The following is a 15277-nucleotide window of genomic DNA, read 5'->3' as shown; positions in this document are numbered from 1 at the left end:
CAGAATAATAATATCATTAGATTTTTGCCTAGACCCATGCTCTATCTAGTCTAAGATTCCTGTCTACTTTGATACTGTCAGGTGTGGGTTCTATCACATAGAGTGGATGTTAAATCCAACCAATGTGGGCTGGAGTGAGTAGGCACCCTACATGTTAAAAGAAAAACTCCTAGTTTCCCTCATTTAGTGCAAACATTGATAAAAGTCTGTTGTTCTTTCATTTTGACCTTTGTTTTCCCCTATTCCTAGTTGCTTCAGGGCTTTCATCACGAGGTAATTTTGGACTTTGTCAAAAGCCTTTTTTTTTTTTTTTGGCATCTTTTGAGGCAATCATGCGATTCCTGTTCTATTTACCTGCTGAGTTACATTTATTAATTTTCATATGTCAAAGTACCATTGTATGCATAGAAGAAAACCAACTTGGCAATAGAGTGTAATGATTTTAACCTGTTTGTGAATTGAATTTGCAAGAACTTTATATGAGAATTTTTGTGCCTATGTTCAGTAGTTTTCCTTCCTCTCATGCCCTTATCTGGTTTTCTTATCAGTGTAATACTGGCTTTGTTTTACGTTTGGGTTTGTTCCTTCCTCTTCTGTTTTATGAGACAGTTTTAGGAGTGTTGCTATTAGCACTTCCGTAAAAGTCTGTTAGAATTCAGAAGTCAATCTGTCTGGTTCTGATCTTTACTTCCTTGGGAGAACTTTATTACTGCTTCCATCTTTTAAAGTTGTTTGTATCATTTCATGAAAATTTGTAGATCATATGCAGCTAGGTATATGCAGAAGAAAACATTTCTTCTATGTTTTCCAAACTTTATTGTTTATAAGCTATAAATATACTCCCAAATCAGTCTTTGGATTTCATTGGTATACATTATAATGTCCCCATTTTCATCATTGCTCTCATTAATCTGAATCTTCTTTCTTTGGATTGTTTAGCCGGGAGGTTGTTAATGATTTTTTAAAGAACTAGCTCTTCATTTTATTGATTCTATGTGTTCTTTTAATCCCTACTATATTAATTTCTGCTCTGATATTTATTACTTCCTCAACTTAGGGTTTTGAGATTCAGTTTGTTCTTATTTTCTAAGACCTTGATGTTACAAGTATAAAAGTGCCATTCATTGAAATATTTAATGTTTTCCAAATTGTGGAATGCATGATGTAGATGACCAATATTGAACAATCTAAAGCACACATTGACAATTTATAACCTTCATCAATAACCTCCATTTATAACCTCCAAGACTGCCCAGGCATGGTGATACAGACTTGTAATCCCAACATGAAGGAACGCATAGAGAGACCAAAACCTTATCCCCAAACCAAACGCCAGATGATTCTCTTACACTCTCTATGAAGTAGTCTCATAAAAATGTACTAAACAGAAAGACATGTCTTGTGGTTTTATCTGAGATCAGTGTTAAGATGGATTCCATCATCTTCACTTTTTCAAACCTGATCTGAAAAATACTCCAGCAAGCAATGTGACTGCTGCATGCACTTCCCTTTTGATGTTTTTCTAAGTCAAAGTCTGCCTAGAATGTTCAGCCTGAGGCAGAAATTTTCACTACTGTTTACCTGAAATTCCTTTTTTTTTCTTTTTAAATGTATTCTTCTCTCATACAACACAGTCTAACCACAGTTTCCCCTCCATCCCAGACACTCCCACCTTCTCTCTCCCCTAGATCCAGTCCTCCTTCATTTCCCTTCTGAAAACAGTAGGCTACCCAGGAATATCAACTGAACACGGCATAACAAGACACCGTAAGACTAAATACTTTTTTTTCAATAACTGGAATAATTTTATTTACTGCAGTTCCAGGTATCAAACCAAAGATCTTGCATATGCCAGGAAATCCTCTACTATTTTCTGCACCCTCAGACCTAAAACCATAGTTCAGTATTTGGTTACAGAGAAGCTCAGGAGCAAATTGAACCTAAATTAGGCCAATTCTACAGAAAGTAACTTGTGAAACAAAGTCACATCCACAATGTGAATCTTCCTATAAGAGCTAGTTCTAAGACCTTTCAGGTTTTCTCCCATCTCTCTACTAACTTCAGAAGAAAGCTAGTTGCCATGGTATTGCACAGTGTTTGGATGGTCTTTAAGGATATAAGCATCTTGTTTATCAGGCTGAAGTAATAGAGAGTTAAACTATAGATTCAAAAGTAATTCAGTCATGTTTATTTTTTATAACATCAGACTATGACAGGGAAAGACAATGAGGCATAAAAGGCAACACAATACAAAGGAAACTTTATCTTGATAAAAGTCTATGTTCATAGATGAACTTAACATTTTCTAGGAGACCACAAACAGAAGGACTAGAGGTAAAAAAAAATCCATATATTGAACATATAAGTTAAATAAATGGCTTTCTAAACCTCACATTTCTAAACCTCAGAGTTTCTCAAGTTATGAAATGGTATCTCCCACAACATATCAAAATTCAGAGGAAAAGTAGCCAGCCCCAATTGATACATAGCTCCTGCAGCCAAGGCTCAGGTATCAAAACATAAAAGTGTAAGAGACTGCGGAATAGGAAGTTTGTTGTCCCATTGTGTGTCCTAAATATGTTAGAGAAGCTATATCCATGAAGTCTCATAAACAAGGCTTGAACAAGAATGCCTGAATAAGGATGCTACCAATCGAAAGGCTTATGTAGCAGGGGGAAATATCAGAGAGCTCTAGCCATAGATAAAGAGTTATAGACAACTTAGGAAAGTTGAAACTGGAAGAATGGAAGAGCCCCTACCTCTTGATAGTTATCCATTACCAAAATCATATACATATAAGTAACATAAACAGACTGAGCAGGTTGTATTTATGTATTCAGGAATGTGTGTGTGTAAGTTGTGTGTTGTGTGTGTGTGTGGGGGGGGTGTCTTAATTAGGGTTTTACTACTGTGAACTGACATCATGACCAAAGCAACTCTTATAAGGACAACATTTAATTGGGGCAGGCTTACAGGTTCAGAGGTTCAGTCCATTATCATCAAGGCAGGAACATGACAGCATCCAGGCAGGCATGGTGCAGCAGGAGGTGAGAGTTCTACATCTTTATCTGAAGGCATATATATATATATATATATATATATATATACATACATACATACATACATATATGACACAAAGAAACGGACGCCATGAATTTGAGAGAAAACAATACATTAGAAAGGTTAGATTAAGGTGAAGGAAAAGGGAAAATGGTGTAATAATAGTTCAATTAAAAACATAAAAATAAAAAATGGTACCTCAATCTCAGTGCTATTAATACTTTGCAGTGGATAATTCCTTCTTGAGAGTGTGGTGCTTCTATGTACATAACATACACTGTAAGACATTTAGCAATGACGGCTGCATATCCTTGGGTTGTAAAAAAAATGTCCCTAGACTCTGGCCAATATTATATTCTTATTATTTGCTAATTTGATACATGCATACAATATATTTAGACAATATCCATTCTTCCCTGTTTTGCAATTGCTTGCAGGTGCACATCCTCTTTCCAACTTTATATTATCTTTTTTATTGTTTTAAGCTTACAAGTCAAAATTGCCATTCATTGGAAAGCAGTGAATTGGGATAATCTTACCTCCATAATCATCATCTCAGGGTTTATCAACAATATGGTCTTGTAGGTACAGGTGCCTGTTGCTAAGCCTGAGGACCTGAGTGTGACCTCAAAGAATCTCCAGAGTGGAAGGAGATAACTGACCCCTGCAAAATGTCCTCTGACCACTATACTTAAGGTGTGTGTGTGTGTGTGTGTGTGTGTGTGTGTGTGTGTGTGTGTGAGAGAGAGAGAGAGAGAGAGAGAGAGAGAGAGAGAGAGAGAGACTATAAATAAATAAGTTAGCCGGGCGGTGGTGCGCGTGCCTTTAATCCCAGCACTTGGGAAGCAGAGGCAGGCTGATTTCTGAGTTCAAGGCCAGCCTGGTCTACAAAGTGAGTTCCAGGACAGCCAGGGCTGCACAGAGAAACCCTGTCTCAAAAAGACAACAACAAAAAATGCCTGGTATAAATAAATAAGTTAAATATAACCATTTTAAAAACATGTTAATTACTATAGTTGTCATTACTGTGCACCTACTATGTGTTAGTTGTTACTCGTGTACAGTCTCATTTCATCCTCACCACTGCCTTGCCAGGGATTATTTTCATTTCATTATGGAGATGGAAAGTCTAAAGAAGGCACAAATCCTACAGTGTGGTTCTTACTCTGTGTTGTACTCCATTATTCAAGCAGGATCAACAGCCATAGGTACCATATATGTTGGTTTTACCAATCAAGCAACTGATGTTCAGAACCTAATGTAAATTCTGAAGCACAAAAGACACACTTTTTTTTTTCTCCATATGGATCTTTTCAGTGGCTGCTGGACTATTTATACCTTCTCCCGATTGGGTGCCAACAGAGGCAAGAGGGTGAGACATCTGGAGCCAATGAAATACAGAGATTGTACCAAAGGGAAATACCAAAGCAGTGGCAATCAACAAAAGGAAAAAAAAAAAAAAGAATGTCAGTGCGGGGCAGGCCACACAGCTACCACAGCAAGCAATAGAAGAAACAGCCTGGCGACCACTACAACCACTTAGGGAATTGTTTCAGTGTTTCGCTGGCAATCCTTGACCCTTGCCTGCTCCACTGAGCTGCAAACACAAAACATTTTGTGACCAGTTTGCGTTTTCTCAAAGCGCTTGGGCATTTTCTGACTTTGTGCCTGTTAGGGTCTAAGCAAAGCAGTTTTTGTTTTTGTCATTGCCATTGTCATTGTCATTGTTGTTGTCATTGTTGTTGTTTGGTTTGGGTTCCCCACCCCCATGATGGCCATGAGAAAAAAACATCACACAGACTCCTCACACGCCCAAACTTGTATTTAAGACGAAGAAATTGATGTGTGAACCAGTGTTGCTATTTAATGTGGATTCTATCAAAGTGTTCATAAAACCTGGCGCTGCAGCTGGCCCCCATTAGGTAGTTTCTTGGCGAAAGTTTTCCAAAGAAAACTTTTTTTTTAACAACTTCATAAAGTCAGACACAGAAAGGCAGTGCAGCAACTGGCTGGGAGACATGGGACGTTTTATCTTTGGCTGAAATGTTAGGCGGAGAGTAGGGGAATTATTCTATTTCTGGCAGAAAAATTGGAAGGCAGTTAAAATCTCCATTTTGAGCCTTGCATGAGTTCAGTCATTTCTGCATGAATTCAACCTACTGTAGGCTAGGCACTGTGCCAAATGCGGGGAGGAGTGAAAGTGTGAAGAGCACGGGCCAAAACAAAAACAACTCCTTCAAGGAATCTGGGGCGTGTTTCAATAATGGCATCTGGAAGGCTATCTAGAAACATGCTGGCTGCTAAGCACTTGCTCAGAAAGTGTGCGTGGTTTTCTACCCCATGTTAAGGGAAATATGAATGATTCAAGGATATAGTCACCAACTTCTCATAACTCTAACAGATGACCTGAAATAGTGAACTTTATAACACAAAGGTTCCTCTTGGCACACAGATGTAAAGATTTTGGTCCTTTGGTTTTCTCTAGTACTTTGGACCTGCTGGGACACATTGTGGAGGAAGCATATGGCAGAAGCAAACTGCTCACATTACTGTTGAGAGGTGACAGAAAGGAGAGGGAACAAATGGAGGAACTGTCATTCCGTTCAGCACCATTCTGCCTGTGAACAGAAAACCTACCACTTTTGAAGGATTTCATCTTATCTCAACAGCGCCAAGTTGAGGACCAGTCTCCCAACATAGACTTTCAATGAATACAAAAGATTCAAACTATAGCAGAGAATTATCATGCATTTAGTCTCCAAAACTACCAGCAACCTCCCATTAAAGGTAGTATTTGGGGCCCAACTTAAGAACGTGTAGGTTTGAAGGTACGTTATTAGATAAGCAACCAAAAGAAAATATTAGCTTTATAAATAACAACACTGACCCTACCCTTGTGCGTGCTTATGAATTCCCTCTACTCTCAGAAGACTGCAGCTGAGGAAATCTTACATATACAGTGTGAAAGGGGTATTCCCATTCAGCAGACTCTCTTTCCTAGGCTTAGTTACAGATGTGTGTCAGGGTTAGCCATCCAACCAAACACTTCCATTCAACTAGCACAAGTGATAACAGTACCTGTAAAGCAACGAGGGTGAACAGAAGTATGATACCACTGAACTCCAACTTAAGGAACCAATGAAGTTCTTAGTTACTTACAAGTCTGAGGGTGACTGTAAAGCAGCTATACAAACAGAAAGTTTCATCCCAGCTTCCTCATACCTAAAACCATGGAGTTTTCCCCTTTGGTTAACTTTAAACCTACTATACTCTCTAGTACTTCTGCCCTAATTGCACCGAAGAGGAAGAGACTAGATAAAATTAAGGCAGAATCATCTTCAGAGGGCAGGAGGAGTGGTTAGAATCATAGGAGAGGTACAAATCACCCTCTTAACACTGACTTCAGTGAAGGATGGCTCAGAAAGACCTCTAAAGGAAGCACAGTGGAAGAAATAGGAACTACTTCATGTGTGATGGACAAGGAATGAACCTAGTTGGCAAAAACACTGTTCAGAGGATTCGTGGAAGATTAAAATGACACTACAAAGCAGGTGGAGGTGGCATATGCCTTTAATCCCAGCACTCAGGAGGCAGAGGTAGGTGGATCTCTGAGTTCGAGGCCAGCCTGCTCTACAGAAAATGTTCCAGGACAGCCAGGGCTACACAGAAAAACCCTATATTGAAAAGAAAAATAACGAAATCACACAGACATGTTAAAGATGGAGAAGAACATCGAAGTCCAGTGTAAGGTACTGTATGAAGTAAATAGACCCTAACTCTCATAATCATTATAGTTATGGGATTATGTCCCCATCTTCTCAAGTATCATGGTTTCTCTGTACTATAAACCTCATTATGTTTCCAAACTCTATCTGTCCTACCAATTCTTTTAACATTATAAAGCTCATAAAACTCTGTAAAAGAGAAGAAAGATCTCAAGAATCAATGGTAGCCTCTACCTGAAGACTGTTCTTGAGAGAATTAATTAGAATTTTGAGATGCATCTTTTCACATGGCTGCATAGTACTCTACTGTGCATATGTGCCATCCGAGCTTGATTTCTGTTACTGTGATAATCACCACGACCAAAAGCAACCTGGGGAAGAAAGAGTTTATTCGGCTTACCTTCCTGATCACAGTCCATCATTGAGGAAAGTCAAGGCAGAAGCTGAAGCAGATACCCCAAAGAAACACTGCTTGCTGGCTTGCTCCCACAACCATGTTTAGCTACCTTTCTTATGTAGTCCAGGCCCACTTGCATATGATGGCACTTCCCCATCTCTAGGGCTGTATTTGATGGAGAGGTGCCTATTATCTAAGCATCTTTATTTGCCTATTATCGAAGCATCTTTAATGTCAGATACTTTGGGAGGGAAATGTATTCATAGATACCTGACCAAGTTGTTATATGATCAGACTACCCCCTTAATAGATAGTCAAACTACCTACATAATTACTCAAATACCAAGTAAAACTAAGTAGTCTGTGGATCTGCGTCAATGGTACAAACAGGAACTGTTCATAGTTCAAGCTAAGATGCCATGAGCAGCCAGATTCACCCTGCTTTTAGGTGGGGTCTTCTGCCTACCTTAGCATCAGACCCATAAACCCACAGCAAATAGTTCTAGGAGCTGTTAACCTTTACAACACACATCCAAGTTTGAATCTGTTGGATTCCCTGAGTTCCATCACCCTCATCTTCACAAAGAAACTGAAGTTCAGAAACATTATGTAAGCACCTCAGGGTTCCTACATCATTAAGTTGTAAGAGAGTGATTCCAAGTCCAATCTTTTGACTTGGGTATTCAATATGCTACTTTTAAAGCATCAATAAGGTATTTAAGGATGATGAAACTAGCATAATGGTACCCTCCTTTTAGCAACAGTCCAACCTCTTTGACTTCTCTTTGCTACATCTCCAGTTATGAAACTTTCTCTTGCTGCTCTCATCTTGAGCTCTCTGCTGAATGAGCCAACCAGCTTGTCTGGCACCATGTACAAATAGTCTATATGTCATAGGTAGAAGGGACCCCTTCCTAAATGTGTGAATGCAATAAACATGACTTTAAACTTAAGGAAATCCAAAACACATGGCGCCCATAAAAATGGCATTGGAGAAATTAACAACAGGTTATCAGAGAGCCAAGCATCTCCAATAGCATTATATGGATGAGTCTCAACTAGCCTCTACTGAAAAAACCCTGCAGGATATTGTAATGATATAGACTACATGGGGGAAGGTAAAAGATACATACTTACATGGCCAGTGAGCAGAGACTCAAAAGCTCTTTAAAAAACGTGATCATTAAACCATTCATTGGTTTTTCAGGCTACCCTGTTTCACATGTTTTTAGCAATATGTGTACTAAAATGCATTAACTAGCTAATTACTTTAGGGATGAGAAAGATAGTAGATGACACTCTCCGGAGAGGGTTTTATTTATTTCATTGATGATATTTAACTGTCGGATTCTGTATCTTTGGCTTCAGCCAAACATACAGATAAGATTCAGCAAAAAAGGAAACAAAGGAAAGAAAAGAAAAGAAGAGAAAAGAAGAGGGAGAGGAAGGAAGGAAGGAAGGAAGGAAGAAAGGAAGGAAGAAAGAAAGAAAGAAAGAAAAGAAAAGAAAAGAAAAGAAAAGAAAAGAAAAGAAAAAGAAAAGAAAAGAAAAGAAAAGAAAAGAAAAGAAAAGAAAAGAAAAGAAAAGAAGAGAAAGAAGGAAGGAAGCTTTGGACCTCACAATTTAACTTCAAGCCTGGGACTGACATGGTAGAGAGAAAGAAGCAACTCCTTCAAGTTGTCATCTGCACATACTCATTAAATAAAAAGATGCTAAAAATTGTTCATGAACATGTATAAACTTTTTTCTTCTTGTCATCATTCTTGAAACAATATGTTTTGCCTGCTTCATTGACATGGTACTTGCCAGGCTGTGTGTCTCACAGCTGAGGTGCCTGGAGCACCAGTTTGCTGCTCAGGGGAGGCAGGTATGCAGTCCCAGCTTAACACTGGGAGTTGGGAACAAGCTTAAGGGTCCAGACTTGCTTCCTCTCAGGGCATCTATGAGCCAGGCAGGAAATGGAAGGCTAAGCATGGGAGGGGGGGTTCTGAGTGAGTGCCAAGAATATGGAGGGGATGGAAGAGCAAAGGCCTTTCCCAAGAGATTTAGAGAAGGCTCTTTACAATGAAGGCCTCCCCTGCCCCCGTAGTGATCATTGGTGAAGAGATGTCCTCAATTGTCCAAATTGCTTTGTTTGATGGTGGAGATGAATGCATGCACCTTACTCAGGATGAACCAGGGATTAAATATCTTGCAGGAAGGAATGCCCAGGAAGGGAAGCTCATTGGCTGAACACTCTGGACTAATTTGGATACCTCATCAGCATGGAAAACTCCAGGTTTTTTAATGCTATATGACTGGTTGCCATGGTCCTTTTAGTGGCATGCTGTGGTTAAGTGTCCCATAGCAGGCAGAGTTTGGCAAGGAGCTGACCCCACACCTATCATATGCAATTCTGCATTTCATGGGGGTTGGGCTCACAAAAAGCACTTGCCATAGCACCAGCACTGCAATCAGTCAGTCAATCAATCAATAGGTGAAATATAAACAGATATTAAAAATAAAAAATTATAAATAAAAAACAATTAATGCCTATTACTCTATATGCTATGTACTCTTTTATTGATATATAGGTTAAACAACATCATGCTTATATAAAATACACTGGAAGATGACAGTAAATGATATCATATTGTATAATGGACTGGAGCATCAGCAGATTTGAGTTTCTGATCAGTGAGTGAAGGAGACAAAAATCAATAAATTCCCCATGGGCCAGGGGCTAAGAGTATAACATGTCTCAATCAATCAGAATTTCCTGAAATAGTAATTCGACCCAGAATTCTGAAAAATAAATGAGGTCCAGCCACCCAAGAGTTAATTTCAGAAGCTCGAAAGGCTCCCCACAGTAAGTTTGTCCTCCGATAATACAAGCTCTGCTCACTCCCAATCTCCAGCTTCTTCTCATAGGCATAGACACTAATATTCCTCTATCCCAACCAGGAAGGCTTGTTTCCATATGAATCCCCTCAACTAAATCTGCTTACTGCTAGCTTCACTCTTGATTTATGCTGCTCCTCTCCTCACCTTTCCTTTTTCCATCAATATCCACAGCCTTCCAGCTCTGGCTCCATTTCCTCTAACTGGCCTTTCAGGACTGTCCTAGCTGCATTAATCTTCTCTTGTAAAGGCCAGCAGCCATTTCTCATTTGCAACCCTACATTTAGCAACCAGGAAAGTGAGCAGTTTTTTTTAATTGGATATTTTATTTGTTTACATTTCAAATATTATCCCCTTTCTAGTTTCCCCTCTGCAAACCCCCTATCCCATCCCCCACTTACCCCGCTTCTATGAGGGTGCTCCCCCACCCACCTACCCACTCCCACCTCATCACCCTAGTATTCCTCTACACTGGGGCATCAAGCCTCCAAAGGACCAAGGGTCTCCCCTCCCACTCATAAGGTCTCTTCAACCCCTTCAATCCTTCCCCTAACTCCTCCATTGGGGACCCTGTGCTCAGTCTGATGGCTGCCTGCAAGCATCCTACTCTGTATTGGTCAGGCACTGGCAGAACCTCTCAGGGGACAGTTATATCAGGCTCCTGTCAGCAAGCACTTCTTGGCATCTGCAATAGTGTCTGGGTTTGGTGTCTGCATGTGGGATGGATCCCCAGGTGGGGCAGTCTCTGGATGGCCTTTCCTTCAGTCTCTGTTTCTCACTTTGTCCCTGTATTTCTTTTAGACAGGAGCCATTCTGGGTTAAAATTTTGGAGATGGGTGGGGGCCCCATCCCGCAACGTGGAGGGGCATGCCTATCCTCTGGATATGGTCTCCACAGGTTATCCCTCCCCTCTGTGGTGTATTTCAGCTAATGTCATCCCTGTGGGGTCCTCAGAGGCTCTTGCTTTCCTGGCATCTGGGGCTTTCTGGTTGCTACCCCCAGTTCCCCATCCCCCCACAGCTGCACACCTCTGTTCAATTTCCTGACCCTCTGTACATCTCGTCCATCTCCTCTCACACCTGATTCTGCCCCTCGTTTTCCCCTCCCCCTCCTCTCTTCCTCCCAAGTCCCTCCCACCCTCTACTTCCCTTGATTATATTGTTCCCCCTTCTAAGTAGGACTGAAGCATCCACTCTTTGGTCTTCCTTCCCCTTGAACTTCATGAGGTCTATAAGTTGTGTCATGAGTATTCCCCACTCTTTGCCTAATATCTACTTATCAGTGAATACATACCATGTGTGTTCCTTTGTGACCAAGTTACCTCATTTAGGATGATATTTTTTAGCTCCATCAATTTGCCTACAAATTTCATGAATTCATTGTTTTTAATAGCTAAATAGTACTCCATTGCATAAATGTACCACATTTTATGTATCCATTCTTCTGTTGAAGGACATCTGGGTTCTTTCCATCTTCTGGCTATTATAAACAAGGCTGCTATGAATATAGTGGAGTATGTGTCCTTATTACATGTTGGAGCATCTTCTGGGTATATGCCCAGGAGTGGTATAGCTGGGTCCTCAGGTGTAATTTTCTGAACAGCCAGACTGATTTCCAGAGTGGTTGTACCAGCTTGCAATCCCAGCAGTAATGAAGGAATGTTCCTCTTTCTCTACATTATCACCAGCATTTGCTGTTACCATCTGCTGTCACCTAAGTGATCAAGGAAGCAAGATCTTAGCTATTCTGACTGGTGTCAGATGAAATCTCAGAGTTGTTTTGATTTTCATTTCCCTGATGACTAAGGATGTTGACTAAGGTGCTTCTCAGCCATTTGAGTTCCGCAGTTGAAAATTCTCTATTTAGATCTGTTTCCCATTTTTTGAGAGGGTTATTTGGTTCTCTGGAGTCTAACTTCTTGAGTTCTTTGTATATATTAGATATTACCCTTCTGTCGGATGTAGGATTGATATGCAGCAAAATTCTGGGTGGGTCCTGTTTACATATCCAGTCTGTTACTCTATCTTTTCTGGGGAATTGAAGTTAAGAGATATTAAGAGATAGTGATTGTTACTTTCTGTTATTTTTGTAGACTGAGGAACAGCCAGACTGATTTCCAGAGTGGTTGTACCAGCTCCTCTGTTACTTTCTGTTAGAGGCAGAATTATGTTTGTGTGTCTATCTTCTTTGGGGTTTGTTGAAAGAAGATTACCTTCTTGCCTTTTCTAGGATGTAATTTCCCTTTTTGTGTCAGAGTTTTCCATCTATTACCCTTTATAGGGATGGATTTTTTGAAAGATATTGCGCAAATTTGTTTTTGTCACGGAATATCTTGCTTTCTCCATCTATGGTGATTGAGAGTTTTCCTGGGTATAGTAGCCTGGGCTGGCATTTGTGTTCTCTTAGATGACAACTGCCCAGGATCTTCTAGATTTCATAGTCTCTGGTGAGAAGTCTGGTGTAATTCTGATAGGTCTTCATTTATATATTACTTGCTCCTTTACCCTTACTGATTTTAATATTCTTTCTATGTTTTGTGCATTTGGTGTTTTGACTATTATGTGATGGGAGGAATTTCTTTTCTGTTCCAGTCTATTTGGATTTCTGTGGGCTTTTTCTGTGTTTATGGGCATCTCTTTCTTTAGGTTAGGGAAGTTTTCTTCTATAATTTTCTTGAAGATATTTACTGGGCCATTAAGATGTAAATCCTTGCTTTCTTCTATACCTATAATCCTTAGGTTTGGTCTTCTCATTGTGTCCTGGATTTCCTGGATGTTTTGGGTTACAAGCTTTTTGCATTTTGCATTTTCTTTGAATGTTGAATCAATGTTTTCTATGAAATCTTCTGCACCTGAAATTCTCTCTTCAATATCTAGTATTCTGTTGGTAATCCTTGTGTTTATGACTCCTGACCTCTTTCCTAGGTTTTCCATCTCCAGGATTGTCTCCTTTGTGATTTCATTATTGTTTCTATTTCCATTTTTAGATACTGGATGGTTTTGTTCAATTCCTTCACCTGTTTGGTTGAATTGTCCTATAATTCTTTAAGGGATTTTTGTGTTTCCTCTTTAAGGGCTTCTACCTGTTTATCTGTGTTCTCCTGTATTTCTTTAAGGGAGTTATTTATGTCCTTCTTAAAGTCTTCTATCATCATTATGAGATGTGATTTTAAATCAGAGTCTTGCTTTTCCAGTGTGTTGGGGTATCCAGGGCTTGCTGTGGTGGGAGAACTAGATTCTGATGATGCCAAGTAGCCTTGGTTTCTGTTGCTTATATTCTCGCCCTTGCCTCTCGTCATCTGGTTATCTGTGGTGTAAGCTGGTCTTGCTGTCTCTGGCTGTGGCTTGTGCCTCCTGCAAGCCTGTGTGTCAGCACTCCTGGGAAACCAGCTCTCTCTGGGTGGAATTTGGGTACGGAGAGCTGTGCCACAGGGTCAGCTCTGGTGTGCCGACAGAAACCACAAGGATCCTGTCCCCAGCTGTTCCTTGGTTCCTTTATCCTGATGGCACCCAGAGCCACCAAGACAAAGGCAGGTATTTGAGCAGAAGAGGTGGTTTCACCTATGCTCTCAGGTGTGCCTGCACTCCTGAGAGACCAACTCTTCCCCTGCAAGATTTGGGTACAGAGAGCTGTGGTGCAGCTCCAGGCTCAGATGGAAACTGGATGGTAAGGTGAGCAGTTTTACACATGGTTCCTTTTGGTAATAATTAATTAATTAATTAATTAAAAAACTAAAAAAACTTCAGTTCCCTGAAGGACCATTTCTTAAGGAATGCTTGCTTCTGGGACCTATGATAGCAGTAATAAATAGTACTCGATAAGTACATTCCCTTTACAATATAACTAATAACTACATGTACTCTGTACATTTTTAAAAGTTGGTGAGGTGTGGCAGAATTATACATGTCATATTTGGACTAACTGTTTTCTCTTTGCATGTTTGTTTACGTGTTTTCCATCTCTTTCATGTTCTGAGGATTCCTGGGGACAGTAACACTTGTAAAATTAGGTTGAAAACAGACGTGACAACATGCGTACAATCTATGCACTTGCTGATCACTGCTGGATATTTCCCAATCTGCTCACACATGGAGCACAGACCTAATTTACCCAACTGCACTTAACCCTCTGGTAGCACAGACACATCATAGGTGCCTTTGACCTAGATCAGCACTGAGTACTGATCTAGACATATGCTAATTAAGATTTCATTAATGACAAAAATATCCTGCCTTTGAGGGATGCCTTGGTGAAATGGGAGGGAGATTAGAAAGACAATTACATTTCTTAAATCACCTCTCTTGCTCTCTATGAAATATTTTTAAGGCTGATTTGGTTCAATTCCACCTTTCAAAAACTCTCACTTGGGGGAAAATGGGAATATGAAAATAATCATTTCTCAAAGCAACTTTGAGCCATTCTAACAGAGACTCTGCACGTGGAAAACAGTTAATGTCTTCTGCCATGCTGTCTGGCTTCTCCCCTTCGCAGTACCTAAATCATTTACATTGATGAAAGGAAAATAGACTCAAATTGTACCTACACACAAAAGCTCATCAGAAATTTAGAAAACCATGTCCTCCACTTATGAGCAGATTACTAACCTGGATTTGATCTCAGTCGAACATCTGGTATTTTACTATCAATTGTGGTCTCTGATTCCATGTCATATAACCACATATAGTTTCTAAAATGTGGTGGGAGAGCATAATTACCCAGCAGCTGGACATCATTCCAATGATGGTAATGTTTTTTTTGAACTCAATAGCATTAGTTGCCATTGGCAATGGATATTTATTTACCTACTTATATTAATCTGGATTTCCTTCACCATGAAAGGTCTCCAACTCCAAATGCTTAGCTAGAAAAGCAACTGCTCAAATAAATGCAAAGTAACAGACTTGTTGGTGTCTATGGCAGGCCAAACATAATCACCACAGAATACGAAATTGCACCTGCCAGCCCCATCTTGTATAATTGATTCCACCACTAACAATGTCAGTGGCAGGCTACACTTTGAGGTCTCAGTGTGAGAAAATACTCATACATGGCTAAACATCTTGGTGACTTAATTGCCTGTCATACTGCCAAGCCTCCCGTGTTGTATCAATTTCCACTGCAACAGACTGGAAGAGATAAAGCCCACTTAGTAACCAAAAGTGAATTGATAACCTGGTTTTCCTTCCACGGACGTTTTGAGAAAATTGTAGCATCA

Source organism: Apodemus sylvaticus, chromosome X, assembly GCF_947179515.1.
Source record: "Apodemus sylvaticus chromosome X, mApoSyl1.1, whole genome shotgun sequence".
In the NCBI taxonomy this organism is placed as follows: Eukaryota; Metazoa; Chordata; class Mammalia; order Rodentia; family Muridae; genus Apodemus; species Apodemus sylvaticus.
The sequence above is the reverse complement of the archived record's forward strand: the minus strand, read 5'-3'. Positions refer to the sequence as shown.